This window comes from Echinops telfairi, unplaced genomic scaffold (genome assembly GCF_000313985.2).
Source record: "Echinops telfairi isolate 266 unplaced genomic scaffold, ASM31398v2 ScPeMD7_5;HRSCAF=22, whole genome shotgun sequence".
Classification (NCBI taxonomy): Eukaryota; Metazoa; Chordata; class Mammalia; order Afrosoricida; family Tenrecidae; genus Echinops; species Echinops telfairi.
This window is the reverse complement of record NW_022103901.1, coordinates 17,707,849-17,716,058: the sequence shown is the minus strand read 5'-3', so window position 1 is coordinate 17,716,058 and position 8,210 is coordinate 17,707,849.

Genomic DNA, 8,210 nt, shown 5'->3' with positions numbered 1-8,210 from the left:
TTTTTGAAATTGTTGATGGCAACATATGTCTAAATGTGCTTGATTCAATTGATGTATGGATTGTGATCAGAGCTGTAAGAGCCCCTAATAAAAAGATTTATAGAATTTTTAAAAAGAATAAACACCAAGACAAAGGCATATGTCCATGAGCTCAAAACTTGCTAATTTTGTTATTCAAAATTTCTATAGCCTTACTTTCTTTTTAACTTATCAATAATTGAGAGAGGTGTGTTAAATTCTCCAATTTGATGGGTTTATATGAGAATTACCCTTGTAATTGTAAAAAAAGATATTGTTTCAATATCTTCTTTATATATTTTAAGTCCATCTTTTTAAGCGACACAAATTTAGCGTTGTTGCATCTTCCTGATGAATTACTCCTAATAAGAGTATGCAACACTCTTCTATTATTATAGACTCAAAGAAGAGTTGAGTCCAGTCGTTATTTGCTTTTGAAAATAAAGTTTTATTGAAACATCATCACACTCATTTATTTATATACTGTCTGTGACTCCTTTCAGACTGTAACAGCAAAATTGAATACGTGCCACAGAGACATTATGGCTGGCAAAGCCTAACGTATCTATGTGGCTTTATAGAAATAATTTCTTCCACCCTGTGATACATTGAATACAGCCAAATGAATGTGTGTAACACATGGGTGAGGTGAGTAGCCCAGGTGACACTGTGGTTAATGCTCTAGGCACTAACCAAACAGTGGGTAATTCAGACACACCAGCCACTCTGAGAGGCAAACATGTGGCAGTCTGCTTATACCAAGAGAGTGTTGGAGTTCTAGGAGGTAGCTCCACTCCATCTTAAAGGGCTGCTAACTCAGAATCAACTGGGTGGCAGGGAGACAAGACGGATGCCACGTTGGATACCCGTGTACCCAACACCCAGTTTAAGAACCAGAATTTCACCCACATTTGTTAAAGCTACGTTTCTGATATTTTTTATCTTAACTCTTTCTTTCCCTCTCAGATGTAACCCCCTCCTGCTTGTCATTCATACTTATTATTCCCTTGTTTCTCTTTATAAAATTACCCTCTTTGTCTCCCTACCATAGCTATTGTTTAATTTTGCATGGGTTTATTATTCATCCACAATTTACTTTTCTCACTCAATTGACTGTCTCCAAGCTTCATCACTGTAGTTGAATGTAACTGTAGTTTATTTTCATTTCTATTTAGAATCCCATTGTATGTACTAAAATGCATTTATTCATTCCATGTCTGAGAAGTATTTCCAGTCTTTTTACCATTATTAGCGGGGTTGTTGTGTACTTTCCTGTATAGTCTACTGGTAAAAATGTGCAAGTATTTCTCCGGGATATGTACTTCAAGAATTGGTGAAGTTTTAGGGCATGAGATATAATTATCAGAGAAAGCTAAAATGATTTCAAAGTGCTTGCAAACATACCCTCCACCGGGTGAGCGTAAGACTTAACATCAATTGATAAACATCACCAACAACTAACATAGTCTAATTTGTTGTTGCTACCAATGAGGAATGTGAAAAAGTATTGTTGCCTTATTTTCATTTCTCAGGATAATATTGAAGTTGACATGTTGTCCTGTGTTTATTGGCATTTATATTTATACTCCTGTAAAATGTATTTTAATGCTGCTTGCTCATTTTTTTCTGTTTAATTGTTTATCTTACCCATATTAACTAGATTACTCTATTTTGCTGGATATTAAGCTTTTGTCAGTCTTATTGTTGCAAATAGCTTCTCCCACTCGTGGTTTGTCACATCCCTTTTCATTGTCACTTTGGATTACTTGTTTTTGCGTATTTTACATCATTGTTAAATTTTACTGTTGTCAAACTCGTTACTCATTCCTTTTGTGGCTTGTAATTTCCCTGTGTTGTTTTTAAAATCAGACTGTGGTCGTTCATGTTTGGTCACAAATATGTTGCTTTTCTTGCTGCTATCTGCCACTTAGTCAATTTTACCTTCTGACTTAATGCATAAAAGAAGGAAACATTGCTGGGTCCCGCACCATCTCCGTGACCACCGGACATTTGAGTGTATTGTCCCAACAACTGCTCATCAATCCATCACATGAAGGGTTCTCTCCTTTTCATTGGTCCTCCACTTTACCAAATATGGTGTCTTTTTTCTAGCAATGGGTCTTTCTTGATAACCTGTCCAAAGTAAGCAAGCCTAAGTTGCTTCTTTCACTCTTCAATCCAGCTGGCCTTGATTTCTGTATCATGTGAGGCAGGGATGCAAGTAATTATCTATAGTCATATTGCCTTAATTAACATAATTTTATCTAAATTCAATGGCTATAATCTCACTATAATTCTTAATATGAGGTAAGAAGATTGTCTTCTCTTTGTTGTTCTTTTCTTTCTTTATCTTTTTTTTTTTTGAGTGTCTTAGATACACTTGGCCCTTTCAAAACACCAAAGCAAGCTCGTGCTATCAGGTCAATTCCAACTCTTAGCACCCCCATACTGCACAGGAGAACTGACCCTTTGGTTTTCTGAGACTGTCTATCTTAATAGGAGTAGAAAGCCTCATCTCTTTTCCTCGGGGGTTTCAAACTTCTGACCTTGTGGTGAGCAGCCTGATGTGTAACCCACTATGCCACTTGGGTTATTTCTCATCCATAAAACTTAGTATAAAACATCAAATTCTGCCAAAAGGAAAAAATGCTGTCAGAATATTAATGGCAATAGTCATGGCTCTTATGATCAGCTTGGGGAGAATTGACAGCTTTATAAAATTGAATCTTCTTATTCATGAATATAAAATACCCTTTTATGTCTCCTTTAACTTCGTTCAATAACATTTTTATAATTTTCTCTGTAAAGGTCTTTAGATTTACATTTCTATATATGTACAATTATAAATGATATATATTTTATTACTTCCCTAGTGCTTGATTACTGGTGAATACAAATGTAATAATTTATCTTTGTATATTATTTTTTATGCAAAACTTGTGCTAAATTCTCCTATTAACTCTAATAATTTATCTGTAGTTTCTTCTGACTTTTCTGTGTAAATAAGCATATCATTTGGGAATATAAGCCATATTTTTCTCCTTGCCTAATCTTCATTATTGCTTTTCTTACATACTGACTAGACCCTGCAGTACAATGGTGACTAAAAGTAATGTTAGCAAAGGTTACTTTATTGTTCCTGATGTATGAGGATTTTTTTTTACTGATTTTTCATTAAATATGATGCTTGTTAGAGAATTTTCATATAAATCTAAGGGAAATTCTCTTCTAATCCTCTAAGAAAAAAAACTTTTAAACATTTTATTGGGAGCTCACAGATAGATAGACATAAATAATAATAATAAAGAAAGAAATAACTAATAAAAAACATAATAAATAGTTGCAGGTCTAGCTACTGATCTTTGTGGCCATCCTCCAATGAGATCAGTTCAGATGAGGTACCAAGCACTGCCCCCAGAGTCAGGAGTTTACTTTCGGGATTCCTCTGAGGCTTCATGGTTTTGTTCCCATCACTGCGCTGTTATACTCCCATCGTGGTTTGGCCCCGTGGGGGGAGCTCAGACCGGTCACACTCCTGCACTATATCTACAGTGGTGACCTCTATAGCACTGTGACTTAGGAAAGAGACATCATGTCTTGAGCTGGGGCAAGCTCTGCATTCATCTCTGTGAGCTAGCTCTGAGCAGGAACATCATCCTTCGGGCTTGGTGTGTCAGAATAAGGTCTACTCTCTTCCTCTCTCTCCCTCCCTCTTAGTTTGTTCCCATGTAAACAGGACAGGCCAGCCACTCTCCCTGAACCGTATCTTCAGTACTCTCTTCTATACCACTGTTATCTAGAGAGGGGGACATCAAAACTCAGGCTGAGGCTGGGCTTGAAGTCCTTTCTGTTACTGGGCTGCTCAGTGCAGGTATGTTGCCCTCTAGGATTGATGCACCACAATGAGGTCTGCTCTCTCTCCTCCTTTCTGTGGAGACATAAACAATACCCTCCCCATGGGTGGATTAATGCCTTGCTCCCCAATGCTATCTGTTTCCTTCCCTCCTCTCTCTGTGAGCCTTAAAGGCATGAGGGAGGAGGAAAAGATGACTTTCAGTTTCTGTGCCATTTGTTCCTTTGTAAGATATATATCATTTTCTTTCTTTCTTTCTGTTTTTGATGCCATAAGTATCCTTGGGTTTGGTCTGACCCCTGCCAGAGTATCTGGTCCTTTTCCCAGAAACTATGTAATGTGATCTTTTCCCTTTATACCTGTTTGGTATACTTGCCTCAGTGGGCTCATGCTGTACTTGTCCTTTTGTGTTTGGCTAACTTCTCAGCATAATTTCCTCCAACTTTTTCCATAGATGTTTCATTTTCTCATCACTGCATTTTAGAGATGCATAATACTCCATTGTGTGTATTTATCAGAGTTTTTACTCCATTTGCCTATTGATGGAAATTTAGGTTGTTTCCAGTTTTTTGCAATTGTGAACTGTGCCACTATGAATGTGGGAGCACAAACGTCTGATTGTGATCTGTTTCTTACCTCTTCTGGGTACATGGCCGCCCAGGAGGGGGATTGTTGGGTCATAGGGTAACTGTAATTTCATTTGTTTTGGGGATCACCAAATTGCTTTCCACAATAGCTGGACATTATCTACAATACCATTAGCAGTGGATGAGAGTTCCCATCTCACCGCACCCTATCCAACATTTGTTGCTTTCTGATTTTTTTTAATTGAGCTATCTTTGAGGGTTGTAGGTGGTATCTCATAGTTGTTTTAATTTGCATTTCCCGGTGGCTAATGATCAGGAACATTTTCTCATATGTCCATTGGCCATTTCGGTTTCCTCACTTGTGAATCTTCTGTTCAGGTTTTTTGCCCACCTCCTCAGTGAACGATTCATTTTTTCTTGGTGTATGCTTGCACAATATGATAGATTTTAGTAATAAGCCTTTTGTCTGATATGCCATTGCTAACTATCCTTTTCCAGACTGTGGGCTCTCTTGTTACTCTCTTGATGAAGTCTTTTGATGAACACAGGTGTGTTATCTTTAGTATGTCCCACTTGTCTGTTTTAAGTTTCTCTGTTTCATTTCCTATTTCTGGTAGCCTATGTATTCCCTATGCCGAGGTTCTTAGCTTTGTCCCAATTTTCTCGTTGATGGTCCTAATAGTTTGTGGTTTTTCCTTGAGGTCTGTGATCCACCTTGAATTTGTTCTTGTGTATGGAGTGAGGTAAAAGTCTTGTTTCATTTTTCTACAGGTATATATCCAGTTCTTCCAGCCCCATTTGTTAAAGAGGGCATCCACTTCCCATTTGATGCTTTGGGGGCCCTTATCAAAGATCAGCTGCCAGTACGCTGCTGATTTTATTTCTGGGTTTTCTGTTCCTTTCCTTTGGTCTGAGTACCTGTCATTACATCTGTACCATGCTGTTTTGACAACTGTGGCTGTGTAGCAGGTTTTAAAGTCAGGTAATTCAAGCCCTCTAACTTTATTCTTTTTCTTAAGGAGTTCTTTGCTAATTCCGGGCTCCTTCTTTTTCCATATGAAGTTGGTAGTCAGTTTTTCCATTTCTTTGAAGAAAGATGCCGGTTTTTATAGTGGGATTAGATTGAACTTATATAATGACTTAGGTCATATTGACATCTTTACAATGTTGAGTCTTCTGATCCCATGAGCGTGGAATATTCTTCCACTTGTGAAAGTCACTTCTGGTCTCTTATAATCGTGTTCTGTAGTTTTCTCATACAGATCTTTTGATTTGGGGGTTAGGTATATCCCTAGATATCTCGGTTTATTCTTGGCTATTGTGAAGGGTACTACCTTCTTGATCTCCATTTCTGTGATTTTATCCAATGTATATAGCAATCTAATTGACATCTGTTTGTTGATCTTGTATTCCGCCACTCTACCAAATTCCTCTATTGCTTCAAGCACTCCCAGTGTGGAGCTTTGGGGGGTTTTACTATATACAATCATGTCATCTGCAAATAATGATAATTTCACTTCCCCCTTCCCCAGGCAAATGTCTTTGATGTCCTTCCCCTACCTTATGTTGTTAGCTAGGACCACCAGAATAATGTTGAATAGAAGTGGGGAAAGGGGACATCCTTAGTCAGATTCCCTTTTTCATTTTTTGTCTTGTCTCCATTGACTAAAGCATTGGATGTTGTTTGCTTATATATAGCTTATATTATATTGAGGTAGTTTCCTTCCAATCCAATCTTCTTGGGTGTCTTAATTAGGAATGGGTGTTGAATGTTGTCAAATGATTTTTCTGCATCTACTGATATTATCATGTGTTTCTTGTCCTTTCTCTTGTCAATGTGATGGATGATGTTAATGGACTTTCAGATGTTGAACCATCCCTGTATCCCTGGAATGATTCCCACTTGGTCATGATGAATTATTCATTTTATGTACTTTTGTATTCCATCGGCCGAAATTTTGTTAAGGATATTTGCATCAATGTTGTGTTAGTCTGGGTAGACTAGAGAAACAAATCCAGGGAGACTCATATGTGTATAAGAAAGAGCTTTATATATAAGAGCAATTGAATATTGAGGAAAACATCCCAGATTATCCCAGAGCAAAAGAAAAAATAGATAGAGTTATCAAGGAACTACAAACTGAAAAAGCTCCCAGCCCAGACAGCTTCCCAGGAAAATGCTACCAAGCACTCATGGAAGAGTTGACACTAATCCTATACAATCTCTTCCAGAGTATAGAAAAGGACAGCAAACTCCCAAATTTGTTCTATGATGTTAGCATAACACTGATACCAAAGGTGGACAAGGAACTCACAAGAATAGAGAACTATAGCCTGATAACTCTAGTGAATTTCTGTGGTAACTACATAATCTGGTGTCAATTTGAGACTGAAGAGTGAGGGGGTGGGCTACAGCCTGTAAATCAGGTTTCAGCTTGATGACCTCATTTGGAGGTGCTAAGGAGATAAATAGCTCACTGGAGGCGGAAGCCAGGCTCACTCCCCACAAGACATTCTTGTTAACAAGACACATGAATTTGTTTCTCTAGTCTACCCAGACTAACACATGATGTCTGCTCCTTCCTTTCTTTGGTTAGGATTGCCAAGAGTCTGTCGATTCTATTAACCTTTTCCCAGAACCAGCTTTTTACTGCATTTGTTTTTTGCATTGTTTTCTTATTTTTCCACTTGTTTATCTCTGCCCTGATTTCTTTTCTTTTGCTATTACAAGGATTATTCTCTTGACTCTGTTCCAATTGTTGAAGGTTTTGTATATGTGCTTTTTCACATGTGCATTTATCACTATCAAACACCCCTGCTAACTGCTTTGCTGTTTCCCATAGATTTGGGTACATTGTTCTCTCATTCTCATTAGTTTCTAAAAACTTTTTCATTTCATCTCTATTTGGGCCAGTACCCATTCATTTGAAGGAGAAAGTTGTTCATCCTCCAAGTATTTGTCCATGTTTTTTTTAATCTTCCTTTTATTGATTTCCAGCTTTATGGCATAATGGTTGCAGAAGGAAGACTGAGTGACCTCTACATGTTTGAATTTACTCAAGCTCGACTTGTGTCCCAGCATTTGGTCTATTTTTGAATATGTGCCATGTACACTTGAAAAGAATGTGTGTTTTTATATTTGGGTGAAGAGCTCTAAATATGTCTACCAGATTGAGTTTTCTAATTGTAGAGTTTAGTTCTGTAGCTCCTCGCTGAGCTTCTTTCTCATTGATCTATCTTTCTCAGAGAGCAGTGTATTGAAATCACCTATTATAATTGGTCAACCTGTGATGTTTCATCTATTGAAGAATTTGGTTGATGAATTTCACGGGTCTCTCATTGGGCATGTATATATTTATTATGCTCACTAGCTCATGATCTACTGATTCCTTGAGCATTATATAGTGCCCATCCTTATCTCTTGTTATGCCTTACACCTTGAGGTCAATATTGTCAGAGATTAGGATCGCAACTCCTGCTTTTTCAAAATTGCCATTTGCTTGGTATATTTTCCTATAGCCTTGAATTCTGAACCTATTTTTGTCCCCAAGCTTAGGTTGTGTTTCTTGCAGACAACAGGTTGATGGGTTATGTTTTCTAATCCAGTTTGCTAGCCGATGTCTTTTAATGAGTGAGTTCACACCATTGAAGTTCAGAGTTATTTTCATCCTGGGATTCTTTGTTGTCCTCTCATTCCTTTTGTGTTAGGTATTCTTCTACCTCACCCCTCACCAGTATGTTGTGTATGGGGC